Genomic DNA, 22,896 nt, shown 5'->3' with positions numbered 1-22,896 from the left:
TCTCTTATTATGTTCATTTTTCTACATTTTGAACACAAACAAAGTTACGGACCGCAGCTCTGATTGGTTGTTTTTTACCGGGAGCGGATGGCTTTCTGCAAATGACAATAGGACCACTGGGAGGAGCCAGAGGAGCTTGATTTTTTCACAGATTATCTGTCTCATATTCTACTGTCAGGACATAATGACAGGTTTAACAAATATGTAAAAAATATATTTTTACAAAAGTTCCCTACTGCAGCTTTAAATCCCAACAGTCGAGCCTGTTTTCAGTTAATGGACAGAACACTGAAGGGCACTTCCCATCCAATATATCGCAATAAGCATTGTGCTTTAGAACAAAGTCTTAGATTTCAAATGACCTCTATTGTATTGCAGTATTCAAACAATAAATGTTTTGGGGCTGTTTAATCTGGAGTGACAGATCACTGTAGTAGTGCACGTGAGCTAATCATCTCCAAATTAATACCAGTTTCAGCACATAATAAACTTCACTAAAAATCCAAAGGTAAGTTAAAGGTGCACTGTGTAAATTTTAGCGTCAACCAGCGCTCAGTCCCCCACTCACCCCTCCCTTTAGAGAAGCTATAGTGGCCGACATGTAAAGATGTCGCCTGTAAAGACAGCAGAGAGCAATGAGATTTCTTAACAAAGGTAAATCAAGGAATTATATGTACTTAATTATTCAAGAAATTTATGTTATTGCAAATGTTAATATACTTTGCAAGAATAAAAAAGTGACGAAACGTGCTCTATAGTTTGTCCATTTAAGGTTACTGTAGAAATATGGTGGCGACTTCCATGTAAGGAGACCCGTGGTGTATGTAGCTAGAATTAGCTCATCTAAGGTAATAAAAACATAACGGTTCATTAAGAAAGGTCTTTATACACCTCTGAAAACATAGTTATTTATATTATATTGCATTTCTGTAAATAGATTGTTGTAAATATTACACATTGCACCTTTAAAATAAAGAGTACAACTTTACAATCCATATCCTGTCTCTTGTAATCGCTCAATCAGTGTTTCAGCCACACAAAGACATCAATATAACATCTTGTAAACAATGTCACGTAACGTAACATTTAGAATTCGGTGACGATAAACATGTAAGTTTAATATTTAAAAAATGTAATTAAGTGTAATTTTAACAAATCAGTACATTTTAACCTTCAACTTTATAGTGATGTACAGTAGTAGGCTACCAACAGAAATGTGGCATGCATGCATATTTAAAAGAATCAATATTGAATCGAATCGAATTAGTAATTGAATCGAATCGCAAGCTTGTGAATGACAATCAAATCAATTTTTTTTTTTAAATAATAAAAATAAATTATTAAATAAATAATAAATAAATAAAATCAATCATGTTTAGGAGTTTTGGAACATGGCTGATACACACAAACTTTAAACTGACTGTCCACTTCATCTTGAGCAGCCATTAAAATCAGCAAAATCCTTATGAATATAACAATAAGAAACAATGGAGGGAGAAGTTCATCATCATGGCCCCGCGGAACATTACTTTAACTCGTTCATTGCTTGACATGGCATGCTGTGGAACTCAATTAATTGCAAAATGTCAACAGCACCTGGTCTTGAGCTCATCTACTGTATCTGCAGCTAAGGCCCCAAATCAGAGGCTTAGCTAATGCACCGCCTCTGGTACCCGCAAAACAGTTTTAAAAAGCACTTAGAGCCGACATGGCTTTATGAAACTGCTATGAGTCAGAGTCTGATTAGAAAAACAATTTTCTTATTAGCATTTTCACCAAATTTTCATCTTAGCTAATGTGCTAATTAGCATTCCTCTTCTGGGACTCAACGCAAAGCCATTGAAGATGGATATTTGTGCCTCAGCTTTGCTCAGGGCGTCTGCATGTCAATTGAATTTAAACAACATTAGAGAAGTACACAGAAATCTGTGCAAATATCCATGGGTGACCATGGCATAAATCATCCCTCAGTACCAAACAAAACTCTTCAAACCCAGCCGCTTACAACAAGACCCTTGAGGCTAGATCTAAATATACCTCACAGAGCTTTGCATAGACCTATAAAACAAGCTTGTGCCCACCAGGATTCCTTAATCAAGACAACGTTGGCTATGGTTGGAAACTACCCTGTTCTAAATTGCAGGTCTTTTTTAGTAGAGTAGATTTGTAGAGAATACTGTGTGCCTTCTTTAGGATTTGTCACATGATTTAGTTGAGAGCCACAGGGGACCGGATCCACCCTTGAATTTGGACCACTGGAACATAGGCCTCACAAATAGGGTTATCCATGTTAAGTAAATGTCAGCCATCAGAATAACTCAACATTGGCGTTTTAGCCATAGGATTGGCTTGGCCCCTGACCGGGTGAGCTAAGGGACCACCCAGTCTGTGTCACACTCTCTCCCCTTCACTTCAGGTGAGGTTAAAATCTCTGACCAGTGCAATGCATTAAACATGAGTTAACCCACTTGAGAGACGCTTCCTACTCCAAAATGATAGGGACATTAACTTTGGGGTCAGCATGCATGAGCTGCATTAATGAACCCTTGTGTCTCACTTTACCTGCACACCAACCCGAGAGCACTTCACATAGCCAAAAGCCTGAAAGCAAGGCATGTTTAAAAAATATGCAGTTATAACTGGAAATCTATTGCTACAGAAAAAGATATTCATTTAGACATCTCAAAAAACATTATATTATATTATATAAAAATGTAATTAAGTATAATATATCTTTGGTAATTTCTACACTTTTATCCAAAGCAACTTACAAACAATGAATTCAACAATTTATTTAAAATTCTAAATTAGAAAATAAATAAATAAATATTATTTATTTATTGTGGTGGTGCATTATATTCATAATAATGATAAATTTTCTTTTAAGGCAGTCCTAAGCACTCAAATAAATAAACAGTTTATCTAAAACAACCACTAATAATAATATTAATAGATATAATATTGATACATTTAATTATATTATATATATTTAATAATAATTTATTTAATTAAAACAATCATTAGGCCAAACTGGTGGATTTGAGACATGACCTTACACTGCAACTCACTTCTGGCCAGCTGCCTCACACACAGGTTTCCAAAAAATCATCGTCCTCATCAAAACCTTGTGAAGTATTAAATTAAACATGATAAGTGGTCGCTTTAAAGAACAATTGTCGGTAATCTGCAAATGTGAACAAAGAGAAAATCTTTTTCCAGCTAAAAATGTCACTAGACAAAAAACCGTCAGATTCATGGACTTCAAAGTTAGTGACAAAGTGCAAGTGTTTCCAAGGATCAAGTCTTTGTCCTATCAGGCTGCTTTAGTCAGAGAGGATTGAAGCATGTGTGTACCTGAGCCATAATAGGGAGGGATTTATTGTCTGTCTGCTGGGCGGTGATTAGACACCACTGCTGCCACTCTGATAAGCCTCGCTGATGGGAATAGACACTCCAGTGTCCTAAAACCACCTTGCAGGAGCCAGAGGGAGAGGTCACATCTGGCGGATCCAATCCAGCCATCCGCCTCTGACTTTGAAGTGACTTTTGAGGTTTCCTCAAACTTTGGGGACACTTATAACTTCTTCAGAAGAGTGAGGCTCACTAGGCAAATAAAGGAATTATATCCCCAATATTTTCTAATTCGAGATCCAGCACAGGTCTGTTTTCACAGATTAATTTCCTTCTGCTTTGGGGAATCCAGCACTGATTTCTGACATTACACAGAACATTCACGAGAAGATTCAATGTGGGGAGCCAGAAATGTGTGCCAGCTAACCTGCCATGAACAGTTTGATATTTTCCAAAATTCTTTAAAAACGACCCCGCTGATTTTTCATGCTGGTCAGCACTGCCACGGTGTGAGTAAAGGATGAGCAAAACTACATTTCAAAATTGACACATAAACCACAGCACACTAATTTAAAAATTTACAAGGTTCTCCCAAGGTTTTTTTCTCCATTCTGTCACCGATGGAGTTTCGGTTCCTTGCCGCTGTCGCCTCTGGCTTGCTTAGTTGGGGTCACTTCATCTACAGCGATATCGTTGACTTGATTGCAAATTAAAACAGACACTATTTCAACTGAACAGAGATGACATCAATGAATTCAGTGATGAACTGCCTTTAACTATCATTTTGCATTATTGAGACACTGTTTTCCAAATGAATGTTGTTCAGTGCTTTGGCGCAATGTATTTTGTTTAAAGCACTATATAAATAAAGGTGATTGATTGATTGAAGTAAATAAAAATAGAAATTCTATTTAAAAAAATATGACCCCAAACAACAACTGCAACTATTATAACTTTAACGTTTCCAAATATATGATTTAGCATAAGTAAGTATTTTGTAAATGAACATTAATTCATTACACTACCTTTCAATACAATATTTTTTTAAATACTGAAATGTTATTCAGAAATAAAGCATTAAATTAAAGATACTTCTTAAAGATATATATATATATATATATATATATATATATATATATATATATATATATATATATATATATACATTAATGAACATTTTTAGAAAACTAATTTATTTGTTTCTTGTGTTATTACATTTTTTATACAACAATAACAACAACAATAACTATTCAGTGGCAGTGATTTGATAAGCTCACTAAAACAAATGACCAAAAAAACACATTTGGGTTCACATTAAAATAATATATATTTCAATAATATCAAATATTTCAATATATCACAATGACCATTAACCAAAAGACTTCTTTCAAAAACATTCAATAAAATGTTTTCATAAACTTAAGTACATAACACAGAAAACAATCGGTTGTTTGACAACTAGTCAATCCTAATGAATGGCAAACCAGGATATGTCTTTCAGGAGTTGACATGTCAACAGGCCATGGATGTTTAGGCATTCAGAGCACTGACGGGGTGCTTTGAGCAGATGTACATACTCACAGATATGCAGCTTCCAGTCTGACCTGCTGAGCCTTCATGTAATTAAAAGGTTAGGAGAGCAGAGTCATATTTTCATCTCAAAAGGGATTTGATGGAAAGGGCAGGGTTGTGTGGCCTAGCACGGTCCACACAACACACAGATTGACCTTCACATCCATGTCTTTCTGAACAGCATGCCAGAGAGACCAATTGAACAGCTCTATGCCACACACCAGGAGGCCACAAGGATTGTGATGTTATCTTTTTTTTTAGACAATCGGAATCTGATTAGAAATCCTTGAAAAGGGGTGACATTTACATTTGTCATACTTTTGGCAAAGCTCATACTAAAGACATGTCAAAATGACCGAATAGAAAAAGGAGGTGGACAATGATAAGACCTAAATACCAACAATGCCACTATTAGATGTTGGAAAGCAGATCTGAATGTTACAGCCAGTCTGTGAAAAAAGCTTCAGACGAAAGCCATCAGGTGTTTGGGGAGAGAACGGGGGCGAGACAGAGAACTGATACAGCAAAGGGACAGTTGGGGTGGTCACTGATGAGACCTAGAGACCAGAAAGGGAAAGCTACCATTAATTTTGAATGAGAGGCACAGATCTGTAGTAATTGCTATCTGATAGAACATGCAGCAGCTCTTCAATCTCAGAGCATCTCTCTGTGGGATTCTTCACCTGAGGTAAAGTGACCCCTCAAAACTTCCGTCACTCCATTTACCAAGGACCCCATGCAATCACAACAAAAACTCTGAGGCCATCTATATGCTAGTGTACTCAAACAGACCAAAAGTATTAACGAATCCTCATGGTGCATGACACAAATATTCGCGCAACCAAATGTGAAGTAACTTGGTCATATTGGCGATTTCTTTTAAAAAGAGACAAGCTGTTTGAAACATCCTGTTTTGATAGTAAATGTGTCCAAATAGTTCCCCACAATGATACATGGCAGTCGAAATGGAAATATTGCAAATATGAATAGTGAATGGACTCTTCCATCACTAATTAGCTAAAGAGAACCGAGCAAAAGCAGTGAGCAGTATTACTTCCTGCTGTTCACAAATGGCCAAAAAAATTTTATTGGAATGTCAGTCACATAATTTGAGTAAGGGTCCTTCAACCAAAACAAAAACAAATATATAATTAACTTACAAAAAGGACCATTCCACACTAAAACAAAATTGTACACTGAATGGCTTTTTGGCTGTTATTAGTGAATGGAATGGTTGGTGTTCTGGAAAGAAAAGGTTATAATCACAACACATACTAAATGAAAAGGAAACATTTTAAATGTTGGCTTCTCCAAAACAGACAAGGACTTTTTTTTTTTTTTTTTTTTGGTCTCTGTGGCCTACACTTTGCCAGAAATAAGAGACACATTTTAGGGTTGCTGCAGTTAGATGTGAAATTTGCTGCTATCATGCTTTCTTGATGTGAGAGAAATTGGCTTTTTAAAGGTTTCCAAGTCTCTATAAATGCACTCCATCTTTGCCACTTACTTGAAATGTACTGCTTTCTGCTATAAGACTGTACGGTTCCTCCAATGTGAGCAAGCGAAACAGTCTGACTGCATGACAGTATGTACAGTCTATATGGTTCAAGTTCACATAAAAAAGAACATTCTCAACATTTACTCACCTCCCATGTTGTACCAAACCTGTATAACTGTTTAACATACAGTTATGTCAATCTAGATTCCACTGTGGCCGGAGCTACCTATCAACAAACCAAACAACTGACAAAATGTCCTGCTGCTCGCCATGGCTGGTTATGACATGATATCAAAGTGTTAAGATCAAATGATGGGAACTGTTGGTGAAAGGATGAATGCTTGATATAGAGATTAACAGTTAAAACATTCTCACGATATTCTGATGCTACAGTGGCAACGCTCGGTTGCCGACAGACTAAACACTGAATTCAGCCTGTCTGTCTCCCTTATTCTGCGTTTGCCTTTGTTGGTTTATCCCCCTTGCTCTCAGGTCTAGCTTTTTACTTAATTAAATCAGCCAAGCCCTCGTATCAGATATTCTTTAACGGAATACTAAAGCATATCCATTCCCTAATGCCATTACAGCGAGCGGAGGGCAGGCAGATGCTTTAATCCCCTGGATCAGCCTACACAAAAGAAAGCGAGGCCGCCAGTCTGCCATTAGCCACATATTTGCTCCTGGGCTGGGAACACTAACCTGAAGCATGAATTCTGCACCATTGACAGATATGACAGGCTCTCCCTGGGATGCTCACCAGACGAAAAACTCTCCTTTCTCAGTAGTCGCAGAGGAATGACTGATGTTTTGACATGGCACAGTGGTGCACACATTTACCATGCTTCTACTTCTCCATACTACATTGGTTGGGGCAAAATGTGGCCAGAATTACATTTTCAGAGTAAAAGCACAAAGCACTGATACCAGTCATGAAAAGCGAAAGACTTCAGAATACTGCACGCTCAGAAAACCGGACCGAATTGTGTTCTCTTTTGCATCATCGTGCTTTTCAAATGTTTCCATATGGCTGCTCTTCTCTTACTCCCAGATATTCATATCCTAGACCGTTGCGCAGCAAGTGTATGCTAGCTTATGTTGCAGTTTAAATGTTCAAAGGTACGCATCTAACCTCCTAACCACACATGAGATCTGACTGGACTTCTTCCCAAATTGTCCCTCCCCAATATTTAAGTCTCGTTTTTATTCACTGATGAAAATGGCAATAGACTTTTTGTCATTTATAATGAGTTTTATTTCATTATAGTCTTGTTTTTGTCAGTGAACAAAAATGTTGTTGCCGAAAATTATGAAGAAAATTATTCATCAGAAACTGCAATTTTCATAACTTAAAATGTCCTAATTATCAATAAAAAAAAGCATTTATCTAACAACCCTCAGAAAACGTCTCGTTTGGATCCTAAGTGCAGAGTGACATCACGGGGGAGCAGTCGTTTGTAAATGACCGCCTCCAGAGTAAGACAACTACACCTATTTTTGCATCATTGTCACGCGCTGGGTCTGAAGGAGTAGTTGTTTACAATAAGATAGCAATGCCAGGCAGACGATGTGCTGTTCCTGGCTGTGGAAAAACAATATTAAATTAAATTAAATTTATGCATTTAGCAGACGCTTTTATCCAAAGCGACTTACAGTGCATTCAGGCTATCAATTTTTACATATCATGTGTTCCCGGGGAATCGAACCCCCAAACTTGCGCTTGCTTCCCAGCGCAGTGCTCTAACAGTTGAGCTACAGGAACATGTTAGTATACGTTGCCGAAGGATCCTGGCACCTGATAAAAATGGATTTAGTTTATTTTTAACAAATGTCCCAGTCAAGTCAGTGCTAATTTATGAATTTGTTTAGTACATTTCACCAGTGACTGTTTTGAGAAAAAAGGCAGGATTTGCCAAAATACTCTTCTCAATGATCAGCCTGTGCCAACAGTTCTGGACCCAACGCAAACTGTAGGTAATGTAAACTATTTTTTTTTAAACTGTAATGGTGGTATTGGATGTTAGCTAATCATAAAAGTGGGCGGTTACACTGAAACACCCCAAAACTTTCACAATTTCAAATGTTTTTTGAAATAGATTTTTAAAGTTATTTGTGTGCATTTGGGATACATAAAATGCCAATTCCTTTTTTCTGTTTAATTCAAAAATAGATATGACAGAATGTTTCATTTAATGCCACAGTTTAACATAATTTTAGAAATTACACAGTGGTGGGAGTTCATAACTTTTTATAATGATAAACTAATAACTAGTAACTAGTGAGATTCTGAAACGTGTGTTATAAGGTTTACTGAGCCATAGGTGCACATATTACTTTGGTGGGATTTTATAACTTTCGATAAACAAACAAAGTAGCTAACTAACTAACTAACTAGCTAACGAGATTATGAGAACTGTATTATAAGGTCTATTGAGCCAAAAGTGCCCTTATTAGAGTGGTATCGTATTGTGAGGTAGTTGCCAATATAAAGTCCTATTTTGTGCATCACAGTAAGTATGATGGAACACACTAACCTTCTGTAAGCTGTAGTGGAAAAGTTGAAAGTATGCGCATGGCTAGATGCCCTAGAACAGTGGTTCCCAACCTTTTTCAACTCGCGGCCCACACAACCAAACACATATGTTTGCGCGGCCCACTTCAAAAAAATTATCTGACCCCGCTATTGTTGGGTTAATAACTTAGTACTCAGAAGCTAGATTTTAAACTGTATTTATTGAATAAACATGGACAAAAAAAAAAAAAAAACTATCGCGATTTTTTTGATCAATTTTGCAATTGTGACACACACCGATATGCTTTTACAGTCATAAATGCATTCAGGATTAATTTTAAACATATTTCCAAAAGAAAACCAATCAGAGCTTTATCAAAAAGTTGTAACATCTCTAGAACAGACATAAGTCAAAATTATCACTATAGTGAAGATGTAAAAAAAATGTATAGACTTGTGGCAAAAAAACAAAAAAAAATCCTGTATACAGGGACTTTTTTTTTCTTTTTTGCCATGCATTCTTCATAGAGCTCATTAATTGTAGCGGTGCCTCAGGTGTTTGCAGTGTGTATACAGTAGGCTATGTGTTTGCAGTCAGCAGTGAGAGCGCATAAATATAACGCGAAAGCACATTAAAATAATGCACGAGTGCGAATCTCTCTGTTCGCACGCAGATTTCCTTTGCTCGTTCACACTTAAAACGTGTCTCCTCTCACTTAAACTGCATCCTGTTCACTAACAAATTCACTCTATGCTCATGTGTTGGACATGAATTATTTTCGCACATTTTTATTTCTAGCCTTTTACCGCAGTGAGAACGCTCTGATCCGTCAACATTGGCTCAGAAAAAAGGCGCATCACAGACAGTGTGTGAACCTGGAGTTAGGCATATGCCCAGTCTCTGTTCTCGGACTAGGCGCAATGCATTCTGATTGGATCAGATAGCATACTACGGGAGGTCAGGGCCACGGAAAACTGTGCTATAAAGCGATTTAGAAATCGCGCACGCTCAAATCGTGATTTTAGGACGTTTCCTTTTAATCGCACAGCCCTAGAATGGACTGCAAATGAACAGAAAATAATTGGCGGCCCACCTGCAATACCACCGCGGCCCACTAGGGGGCCGCGGCCCACAGGTTGAAAACCACTGCCCTAGAAAGTGCAAGTGTGTTCCTCTCTCACGGCCGGTCTATGCAGTCGGGCACTTGACTATATAGAGAACCCTACCTAGCCTCAGGCCCATCACAGTTGCTCCCGACAATCCCTGCATAATCCACTCATTTGCAAGGTAATCACAAATCATTATACAGTAGGGTTCCATTCCTCTGACATAAATACATGACCCCAGGGTTCTGCTCGGCCTGTCCTTCCCTGCCTCTCTTCCTCAATCACTGGCTTTCCTACCTCTCTCCCCCTTTTTTATATGAGTCTAGAAAAGCGTGTAATTAAATCTGCAGAGATTGCATGAGCTAGAATAAGCGATGCAGTCAGGAAAATATGTGCATTCCTGTACAGTGGGATAAACACAGGCATGATGAAAGAAGGAAGGAAAGTTTGCACTGTATCTGACAAGGCAAAAGAGGACATTCTCACAGCTCCAAAGCACACACGGAAGGGTTTTTCCCACCGTGCCCCGTCAAATGCTGGGTACACTTATTTTCCACCGCAAGTGCATCTTTACACATTCCCATATTGAGTTTCTGCTCGTCTCAAGTACTCAAATCCTCTGTAGAAAAATATAGCGTGCCAAAAGTAATGAAGCATTTGTACAAATTCTATAGTCTACAAAATGTCATGCGCAAGGGAGGAATAAACTGGGGTACGAGGCGACTTGCTTCACTGATTTGTAAACAAAGCGAGTATATGTTCATCGGTTTAATTGAAAAACAAAAAAAGATCATTAGGAAGGTTGCGCAGATATCCTTTCCATCCTGGGAATCAGTGATGCAGATGGGATGGCAGTGTGCGCTGCCTCTAAAATCGCCTTAGGTTCCCATAGCACTTAAATAAGTAGTTCAGAGCTCTGCAGGGAGCGCGTACAGAGCATAGAAGAACGCAGTGGCTCCAAAGGCTGACAATGCACTGTTTTTAGAGTCCCATAAATAATTAACAACAATGTGAGAAATTTCCATTAAAATGGAGGATGCTCTGAATGCAGATCTTCTCCAGCCTTTGGCACTACCTCAAACAAACTGCTGTTTTAGTATCACGGTACCTGTGGTGCCTTTGAACTCCAGAGTGCATCTGTTACATTTCTATTACTAAAACTGTCTGATGGGACAACACAGTATCCCTTCCTGAGGCTTTGAGCTGTATTTTTCCTATTTGTTTCCCTCATTCAGAAGGGCGAGAGAGAGAGATAGGTTGTGTATTGCTGGCTGGAAAAGGGGCAGCTGCTTCATCAATAGCCATCATTCATCATCCTCTCAGATGGTCTTCATCTCCTTCTGCTGCACTTGATGCTAAAACACATTTACCTAAAATGATTTCTGCAAGCAAAGGAGCTAAAAGCCCAATTTTGTAGGGGTAGAAAATAGGGATGCCACAGTTCTCAATATAATATTGAACCGTTTGGTACGACGTCCATGGTTCAATACACACCTGTGTATTGCGTGTTTTGCATTTAACTAATTTCTGTACATTTTATGTGAGTCCATGCCCTGATGAGGAAATGCCTCCACACTTATAACATGCATTTAAAATAGCAACACAAGTTTCTAAAAATGTCGTCCAACAATAGAGAACTTTATAACATGTTTTATTCCACAACATCAGTCGAGTGTTTGATCTGTTCCTTTTGTGATCTGGTGTGGCTTCTTATCACAGAATGAGGCATAAAACATATTTTATCTTGTAATAAAGTCTATGTTGATCAGCAATGGACTAGAAATATAATTAATTATAATGAAAATACACAAGATAGCTTGAAGAACACAGATAAACCATATATTTAGCAGACGTGTGTTTATTGTAATCATGTTTGATCAAATGCAAGCACTTCTATCTTTTTTTGTATTTATTCAGTTACAGCGATAGCTAAATGCCTTTGTCCATATTAGATATTTTCTGGAGCATCATCAGTTGTATTACTTTTGTGATGCATATGTGAAGTTTCGGTGTGAGGGCACCCTCCGGCATCCAGTATCAATTAAACAAAAATTACATCTGTTTATAGCGCTCAATAATGGCCAACCCATCCTATTTTTCCCTAAAAAAAAGTTTAAATGGCTAATTGCAAAAAAAAAAAAAAAGGTATGTATTGAACCGTGGGCTAACGGTATACAGTAGTTGCATCCCAAGTAGAAACCCGACAGCATGCATCTGGATACTTGACCCAAACTTTCCACATTGTGTGATGAACTGCTTATGCAGTATTGCTGTCAAACATATTTAGAGTGGGTGCCTGAAACAACAGAACTTAATAGTCAGCTGTTGTTTAAACCGCCCCAAGTTTTCAATGAATCTACTGACATTTAGCTGATGAACTTATTAAGGAGAAAAGGTTACATTGGAGCTGAAGTTTTCCAATTGAATCGAGCTGGGATCACATGATGGCTTTGTTATTTAGATGGAAATGGGACTTTTGAAGAATAATATATTGCTCTTGAGACTCAACCAGTCATGTGAACAAATAGTCCCACTACTATGCATCCCATCATTCCGTGCACATGGCTGAGATGGTTGCTTGCTGGTTTCATCTGAAGTGCTGCTTCATTGCTATTATATAGGCAGGATTCTTCAACAATATTGTGCTCCCAGCCTGAGGACAGCTTCTGAAAATTGAACTCTTATGAACACACGATTTCTGCAAGGATTCCAAGGAAACAGGGTAAAAGATTGTGCTAGTTGCATGAGAGAAATCGTTTAGAGTTCTTTGAGAAAGGATTGCATGCCAGTCAAATCTCAGTCTAGAGGATATTTATGGTGGCTTTGAGCTGAATCTCTATTTAATTAATGTTGTGTTTATTTGTAGGGATACACAGACATTTTTCCCGATGTAATAGATATAATAATAACAATAATAATAATTTGGGTCCACATGACAACATAAAAAATTATCATTGTGGGAGTACTTTTCAACTAGGGTCAATTAATTGAGATTAGTTAATGCATTAAACACCATAAATAAATTTTTTATAGCATATATTAATCTAAGTTTGTTTATAAATATACTGTTTTCATTGTTTATTCATAAAACAATAACTGTTCATGTTCAAGATTTGCTACTCAAAAAGTTAAATGTTGAAGTTCATATTATGTTAGTATTTCATGTTAATGGTTTAATTGCTACCATTTAGAAGCTTATTGCAAAGTGTTAGCATTTGTGTCATGTTAAATGCATGTCATGGCCTTGCCAGCCTCATCTATATGGGTAGAACAAACTTTTTTTTTTCTTTTGCATCACTTGCTGGTGCAATGATGCAACAAGAACTCACTGTTTAGATGTAAAATTCTGGCAGGGGTGAGCGTCAGTGTTGACAGGTTCCATTGCCTTTTAAAGCAATATTAAGAGTGGACAGTTTGCACACATGCCTCTGCAGACCAGGGTGGCTCATCCATGCTGTCAAAGGCAATAACACGAGCATTGGTCTGTTGCCCATTTTGAGCGGCATAAGGTTTATACTCACAAAAAAAATGTCATGGGCCGATCCATTCTTGTCTGGGAGACAGAATCGGCCGACACAGGTGCCACTAATCAATGATGTCCGCACAGACATGGCTGTGTGCATCTGCCATATTGGCACATTATGCCGCTCTGTAATTCAATTTGCCACTCTATCCCATTTCCATGGGCTGTCATATTTACATCGGCCTCCATTGGAAAACACACACCAACTCTGAATGGGTAGGAAATGCAGGTTGCTGAGGAAATGGAAAATGGTTGGAGGAATACGAGACAGAAAAAAAAAAAAACAAGCTCAGTGATTTCTCAATCAGAAAGAGACCGGGGTATCATTTGGAATTGGATTATGGGGGAACATCAATACCAAACAAACAGCTTTTCCAGTTAAAGCTTAACTTACAAAAGGTATTAAGATCAGAGCTGTTGATAAAAACTGTGCGATTCAGTACGTCTTTTGTCTTGGGATTGTTGGTAGAGAGGGCCAGCACCAGTTAGAGGACTTTTTTGTAAGATTTCCATATACTGTGCCTCAAGCCGTATGGATTTTTCCAGCGTTTCCTTTCTGGAGTCTATAGGGGAGAGTTAGAAGGGATCTGGCAGGTTGCAATGTAAACTCTAAGTGACTGATAAGGTGTCTGTGTTTGACAACGCTGTGGATTGCTTACATAAGCCAACTCTGAAGTGACATTCCTTCTTATTTCTTCCTCTCTCACACTTCATCTCTCGTCTTCTCGTCTCAATACAAAGCGAGAGGGTGAAAAACAGCTTCATCTTCCTCTTGCCACAAATGAGTGCAGTGACCAGAGATCACCTTTTCTAATGTCATCTCCTTTTATCTGGTGCTGACACATACCCAAGTGCACCACGGGCCATTTGTCCCAATAAAGGTCATGCTGGTGTGGATAACAGTCATTTCCTGGCTTTAAAAACCTTCTGTCAAAATACGCTATAAGTGGAGCAATGTGGCCACAATGCAGCTTTGTCTCACAGTCATGAATATTCTACAAGGGTTTCTTCTTTTCTTTTCTGATTCTCACTTTTCTGGTCTCTCTCCACTTGCTCTCACCTGCTCCCCCCCCCCCCCACTCCGCACCTGGGCTCCTTGGAAACACGGTCTTGGGATTGCATCCCAGGGTGGTAACATCCATCAACTCTGACACCAATCACCGGAAACCCCACAAAATGCTTCCTCCAATTTGTTTGCTATTTCAATGTCTTTCAGTGAAGCCTCCATCACACCTGTCACAACCACCTGCTACCTATTCCACAGAGCAAGGTAGGGAAGGGGAGGGAGAGTTTATAATCAGCCAGAATTGCTAATCTTCCGCCATTATTTTACCCACCAAATGCCATTCTGTACAAACACTCCTCCAGGCTAAAGCACTGCTAACACATGCAGCTGCTACAAAGCAACTCCATTTGTGGTAAAACTAAAACACATCGTGACTGAAATCAAAGTGTACAAATCCCTTAAAAGTCTAACTAAAATTTACCCCATATACCTTCTTACCACACATTTCCCGGTCTTATTGTGCAAAATTTATCAGTATTTCCAAATAAATAAATGGAACTTTAGATGTTTTTCTAAAACATAGTTGTGTTAGGCACCATAAACCTTTTTTTCCCCCATCATTTATTAATCCTCTGTGTTTAAACTTTGGAATGTTAGTGTATATAAAATAGAGTTGGTAAGATTTATAATTTTTATTTTATTTTATTTTATTTTTAGGCTAAGTCTCTTAAGCTTACCAAAGCTGCATTTATTTAATCAAAAATACAATAAAACACTAATATTGTGAAATATTATTACAATTTAAAATAACTTTTTACTATTGAATTATTAAATTTTCCTGTGCTTCAGAAATCATTCTGATATGCTGATTTGGTGCTATTTTTTACCATCAATTTTGAAAATGGCTGACTATTTTATTAAAAGAAAATATTTTTAAACATTATAAATGTCTTTTCTCTCACCTTTTATCAAGTTAATGCATCCTTGCCGGGGCCGTATCAACCAATGGGCTAGAAGCCACAGTGCCCAAACAAGGATCGCCAAAGTCACCCCCCCCCCCACCCCCCACTTATTAGCGCTGATATTTATTTGAGCTTTTCTGTAAATTCCATGCATTACCATTTGAGATTTAAGCGTTAAACTGGATTTTGGTTTACCAATCAAATACGTCAGCATTCATTTCCACATTTCACTTTGTTCTGGAGTAATCTTGAAATGGTTGTGCAAAAGACCAATATTCGATAAGTAAAAATGTCAGTAATTTTGAAAGAGAGGGGCTCAAAAAATTACAATCTTCAAATACACAGAACAAACAGAAAAAAAAAAGAAAAAAAAAACAACAAGACATAAGTTAGTCAGTAAAATCCCAGGCTATCTCTATTCTAAAGCTGATGATGTATTGGAAGTTGTTGGAACCAGGCACAAGGAGCAGAAAAACAAACAAAAAAAAAAAAAACAGCATCATCCTCTACATAGATTTTCGGTTAGTTTGATTATTAACTGGATGTATGTTGTTTTTGTGCTTGAACAAACTCTATATATTCATTTAAGGATTAGGAGATGATCCGGTAGAAATATATAAATTGTTTTGCAAGTTGTAGGCTTAAACATCTTTTAAGCAGGTTTTAAAACAAATGGTTGAAACCATTAATGAACATTAAGCAGTGGGGCAGAATTCATTCTGGTAAATGCGTCCATTAAGAGGTTTCAGCCTGATTTGCATGGCGTGCACCTGCTCATATTGCAACTGACTAAACGTTTTGCTCCTTGTGCTTAAACGTTCAAATACAGTTATGTGTCAACAATTCTCATCTTTGCGAGTATCCTCACGAACACAGTTATTTGTGTCTTAAATGAACTTCAACAGTTTAAGATAAACGTGTAGTTTAGGCTATAGGAGATCCTGGAATAGTCTATATGGTGAGATCATAAAAGGATTGGTTACCCATACTTGGAATTGGGTGAACCCAAAAACGGTGATACTGAAATTTTGCGAACAAAAAATATGAAATTTCAGTGCTTCATTAATTTTAAGATAAAAATCTTATTAAAAGCTTTAGCTTTACAGTTTAGTGTATTTAATTAATGTTCATTCATAAAACATGTTCCTATGCTAATTTACATAACATGAAATCTTAAAAATAAAAGCTGTAATCCACAGTTAATTTTCTGAAATCTAAACAATATTCAACTTACTTTCATTTAACACAGTTTAATGCAGTTAACAGATGTTACAAGCTATAATAACAAATAATGATAGATTTAAGAATGAAGCATTACCATTGAGATACTCATGGTTGGACTTGACCTTCTGCCTCCATATTCACATTAAAGAGCCTCTTAAATAGTGCTTGCCAGAAGTGTTTTGGAAGGGAAGTCCTTCATAATCAACTGCAAACTCCATTATGCATGAAACATCTACTTTACATGAACCAATCAGTTCCTAATGGAGTAAATCAAGCTATTTACATTTATTTTCTTGTTAGTGCTGCTTGCTAAGACAATCACTACTTTTTTTCTGTTCATTCTGAGCAATTTAAACAAACACCTAAACTTGACACTAAACTGTGTAACTAATTCAATTAACCATGCAGACAACCACTACAAATATTTAAGTCTAGTTTTAGTCAATGAAAACTTGTCATTTTAGCAATAAGATTATTTTAAATTAACCGTACAGTATTAAGTTTGCAGTCATTTTTTTATTTAGTCTCCGCAAATGTACATTTTAGCAATAAACCTCAAAGCAATCACTGTGTGCCACATTAAAGAAGTACAATGGCTTCCAAAAGCAGTTTCATTTTGCACAGTTTATAAAGGCTTCAGTTATTTTAGAAAATTGGGCCAATCCTGAATTCAAGCAGTAAAATGCATTCCAATCTGTTTTAAAATATCCAGTGTTATTTTAGTACCATTGAGATACTATGAAGTTAAACTAAATAAATACTTAAGAAATGTTGCCTTGGTAACTTGCTGAAATGCAACAAGATTAGGATTTTAATATTTCATTATACTTCAATGATTTTGATTGTTTTGTATACAAGGTAAAAAAAAAGAAAATATATTTACATTACGTTAAAGCTTTCAAATTAAGTTATTTTTGAGGAATTCTAAATGGTGATACTTTAATAATCAGATGACTATGCAATTTAAATAGGAAACATACAAAGTGCAATTCTAAGCCGGCAGAGCATGGATCCTAAAGAAAGCACAGTGTTTCATATTAGCAGTGCTGTACCCCCCCCGTGTCCAAATTCATCAAAAATGATTGCTTGTGTAAGGCTTAGCCAGCCACTCACACATATTTCAAGCTCGCAGCACCAGGGCAGAGGCTGGCTGATGCAATCTAGCTCAGTTCTCTCCCTGTCGGGGCATCTTCACTGTTTGTGTGTTTTTGAGCAGAGCGCTGGGAATCTGACAGCGGTCTGACATTGCAGTGGTCTTCTGATAGAAACGCCCCCACCTCCTCCAACCTCCATCTTCTGCCCGTCCTTGAGACCAAACAAAACATCCAGCGCTGAATTTGAGTCAATCACACGTCAACACGTGCACGGCCCCTGACAAGACACGACACCACATGCTAATGGCTTTCACCTGAGCCTCTGACAGTGCCTCTCACTCCCTGCAGACTAGAGAACCTCAATTCAATGGCACACAGTAAGGCAAACAGTGAACATGGACATCACACATCCAACCTCATGGCTTCCTGGGCAAGATCGATCAGGCACGGTCTGGAGAGTTGCTGAACTTTCTGCTCCTCTTGTGACTTTCCACCCCATTAGTGTGCAGAACTCCTGCTCAGTGTAACAGGAGGAAAAGGACCTGCAGAGAGAGTCTGATGCCTTCAATTGGAAATCACCAATATTCAACAATGGATTATACTGTATAAATCAACCCCTAGGGTTCCAGTGGTCCCTGCAGCGTTTTTAACATCCTCTAATGTTAAGCATATTTTGTATGTCTCACTGAAGAGGTCATTGTAATGGAGTACAAACTTCATAATCACTGGAAGACGGAGGCGGGAACCGGCGGACATTCAAATGAAACTTTAATAACTAAATAAACACAAAACAGCGCGACAGCCCCTCGCGGACGACTGCCGTGCACAAACAAAATCAAAACACAAAATAAAACCCAGGCCTGGTCATCTCTCGTCCTTCACTGTCGTCGCTCCTCTTTTGTATCATTCCAATCTCCTCTGTGGGACTCGAGACCGGTGAGTGGAGCAGGTGCCCCTTATTTCCAATCACTCCACCGGCCTCGCTCTGTTCCGAAAGCTCTCAGTCATATCAAGTTTTTCTGCCCTTTTGAAAATGTCTGTGAAAACATACCATGACTTTCAGAACTCAAAACTCCCTCACCAGTCCAAAAGAACATTTAGAGGAAAGTGTGAGGATTTCTGATGCATTTTGTGCTGTTCCTGGATGTGTAGCACCTGACTCTGTGCATGTCCTTGTAAGTTTTACTTAGTCTCTCTGATCGTTTAAATCTGCTTTAGTTTTTTTTTTAGTTTTCCAAGATGCAGTACCTTTGGAAAGTTTGGAGTTTGAATTTGTTTGATCAAAATGTAGCAAAACCAGTAATATTGTGATGTTTTAAAACAATTTAAAATAATATTATAAAAATAATATAAAGAAATATATTATATGTAGTTTTTTCCTGAGGTGGCAAAGCTGAATTTTCAACCTACATTATTCCCATTTCTGTCACATGATCCTTCAAAAATCATTCTAATATGCTGTTTTAGTGCTGAAGAAACATTTCTTATCTTAATATTTCTGTGGAAAATTCGATATTTTTTTTTCAGGATTTTTTATTATTATTAATTAATAAAAAAAATGTTTTTGATGAAATGCAAATTAAAAAATAAAATTTATTCGAAATATATTTTTTTGTAATATTATACATGCCTTTATCATCATTTTTGATCAGTGAAAACAGTATTATAAAAAAAAATCTATATAAATGCACTGACCCCTACATTTTGAACGGTAGTTTAAACTACATCAACGCCGACACCACCCAAAAAAAACTAAATTTTCTTAGTGAAGCTGTTGGTTATTTCACATGAGAAGGGAACATTTCTTAATTAAGTAGCAGCAAGAATAAACTGCTTGATTCTAAGTGTCAGAGGGAGAGTAGAAAAAGGCAGTGAATTGCAGTCAGTGGAGCTGAGGGCAATGAATGAAATAATTCAAAGATGTACTATAAGACCATTTTAAAGTAAAATGACAGTGGCCAAACCCCTGAGACATTTAAAGAGTTCAAATCAATAAAAGGATTTCGATATTTCACATTTTAACTGTAGGGATTAACAGCGTTTAAAGTCAACCAAAGCCCCACATGCTTTTAAGCCGCTTGAAAAAAAAAAAATCCTATAATATGTGTGAACAGATGACGGCCTAAAACAGCAAACATTTGTTGGGTTCAGCTCCAAATCCTGTGTGTATACTGATGGAGAGCCCCTTAATGCATGACACAGTTAGTAAATAGACTTATAGTGTTCCTTTCGACATTAAAATAAAGGTTCACGCTTGTGGGAAGAAAAAAAGGACATGCTTGCTCTACAAAGCAAAGCCACAGTGGGTTTATGTAATTGGGTTATTAGCGTTTAAATGGGTACTGTGGGCCTACAGCCCCACTCAAACAGGTCCCCTGGTGGAAGAAAGGCAAGATTTTGTACCCCAATAGTGGGTTCCTCACAAAATGTATTTATTAGAGTCGAAACCCAATGAAAATCCTGCCAAAGTTGAGATTTACAGCTGTCTGGGCATGAAAGAGCAGAATTAGAGCACTCCACAATATGACTGGGATGACTGCGTGTCTGCCATAGCTAGATCCAATACCAGCCTGGCTAATCCTTAATTTACTTAGCATGGAAAACCAGCATCTTTGTGCTTGCCAATTTTTTTTTTATTTTTTTTTGTAGGCAGGGAAGAAATGATGTAAAATTCAAATCACATTGTCTGATTTGATGCAACATTACTGTGATCCGCCTGTTACTGGAAGACAACAGGTACTGTGTCTCTATGAAAAACAACTAATCGATCTGCTAAATTGCATATTATAAAAAGCCAAACAAATGGAGACAAAGAGATGGAAAACATCCAGTCTCTCGCATGTTCAGACAGAAAGATCAATCGTCTGCGAGTTATGCAAGAGAAGATGCGGTTAGAAAGCGTTGCTGTTATCCATCAGAAAAATGGCACTGTCACAGTATTTAGAGAGAGAGAAACTTCTACATGGTAATATTATGATTCGACAGCCTGGTCTCGATGGGATCTCTACATCTGTGCTGTCAAAATTCGGCCAGCTCTTCCTCCTATTGTCACTTCCTTTCTCATTCGCAGTGGAGCACAGATCACAGACTGTCCTCTCTTCTCTGTGAGCTCAATAATGGATTATTAGATTTTACATTATTGTACAAGACATACAGCACAAAGGGAAGGAAAATAATGAAACTTCATTTATCCAGCCTCCTTTTTTCAGTTTAGTTTTGTATTCATAAAGGAAGCAAGCCCGTCCTTCTCATCTTTAAAAGCTGCGGTCCTGCACTACTTTGAAGAACGCAAAGGATGCCTAAATATCATAGAAGAGAGGGGAAATTAAATGTGGCTGTGATAATAACATCATTTTGGATGTAGGAGCCTGGCTTAAAGAGGATACCAAGGGTCTCTGCAACAGGTTTAGTCATTACGTATGCTTTATTCATCGCTGCCAGACTCCGATATGTGCATTACCGTGAGAGCACGTAATCCATAATCAATACGTTTATTGATTTGCAAGAAAGTGGAGGGGTTAGGGGGGTGGAGTTACTGATGAATGAAAGGTCATGTGCAGAAATGGGGCGTTATGACTCCAAATCAATCGCTGATGTGAGGATGGTGAGTTGCTCATATTTGCAAACAAACTTAGTCGTCAAAACCAGTTCATACAACCGAATTAAGCTGCAAAGTACTGCTATAATAATCAGCACTGCTGATGTCAGTGATATCCAATGTTTTAACTAAGCAAACTCTGAAAGGAAGGCTAATTAGGGCCGGATTAGTCAGATCCAGCATACAGACTAAAAGCTCTATTGAATATTGCCCTCCAGCGACTCAGAGGAGGGGAGTACAGCCAGACAGAATAGCCTACATGGTACACAGCTGTCTCCCATGCTTCTGATCGCACTACACGTAACACGCAAGCGCTGACATCCATCAGCCATCGATTTTTCCTTTTTTTCTTGTCAGAGCTAATCTTTTCACTGCTGTTCAGGCTCAATTAGATTAAAAACAGGACTGGGCCTCATCAAAACATGCATCCCGCTAGCTATGCCGCTCACTGTGGTAAATAAATGCAGTGGATGAGCTATATGAAACGGATAAGGAAGCGTAAGGTCACATTCAAGGAGAAGTGTATCCACAGCCCAAACCTGCACAAAATGAAAGTATCAAAAACGTTTGCTCATTACAACCAACCCCTCTGCGGTCCGGGGCACTGTGGCTTCTTCCAGCGGCTGCATCCATCTCATTGAAGGGGACTAGACGTTGCAGCATCCTGGCCCGACGGCTGTGTAACGGGTGCGGTTCTTGTCCGGACAGCGGGCTCGGCAGTACACGTCTCTGGCGGCACAGGAATCCTTCACCACACCCTTCCTGGACCCACAAGGACACCAAGGTGCATGCACGGGGAAAGAACCGGTCTCCTGAGGAGGGGTATACTTGGCATTTAAACAGTGGCGGTGTTGAGGCTCCATTTACATCAGGTGTGGCTCATCACATACTGCCAGCCCTGGTTATTTCAGCGCCCCTCCTCTCTCACACACTCACTTCTGTCAGGAGCATGGCGAAGGGCGGCGATTAAGGAATGGGGTGACAATAATTATGATAATTAAGGGGGAGGCTCATTACTATATATACACACACACACACACACACACGCACACACACATGCACGTTTGTTTTTGGGACATCCCATAGGCGTAATGGTTTTTATACTGTACAAACTGTATATTCGATGGCCCTACACCAGTCCTTTTGTTTCACAAAAACAAGAGCACACACACACACACACACACACACACTTGGATAAATGCATAAATAAATATTTCAGAGTACTGTCTTTACACATGCTACGCATGTTTTGCCACAATTTTTGGCCATTTTCCGTCAATTTCCTCTATGATATACACAGTATGCTATTTCTAGAGCTGGCACCAAACACATATTTTCTCATTTGCAGCCACACACCAAAAACTGCAAGTTGTGCCACAGGTTAGCACAAAGCAGAAGCATCCATTTCACACATGATATTGTCAAGTTAAACACAACCCAGTTACATTAAGC

The 22,896-nt window shown here is 38.2% G+C and overlaps 1 protein-coding gene across 4 annotated transcripts in view; it reads right to left on the bottom strand.

Annotated features, from left to right (window-relative positions):
• LOC127941763 (cell adhesion molecule 1-like) overlaps positions 1-22,896 on the bottom strand; it is a 270,814-nt gene that overhangs the window by 90,144 nt on the left and 157,774 nt on the right. The gene's annotated exons all lie outside the window — the stretch shown is intronic.

Source organism: Carassius gibelio, chromosome A21 (assembly GCF_023724105.1).
Source record: "Carassius gibelio isolate Cgi1373 ecotype wild population from Czech Republic chromosome A21, carGib1.2-hapl.c, whole genome shotgun sequence".
Lineage (NCBI taxonomy): Eukaryota > Metazoa > Chordata > Actinopteri > Cypriniformes > Cyprinidae > Carassius > Carassius gibelio.
This window is presented reverse-complemented; position numbering and strand designations above follow the sequence as displayed.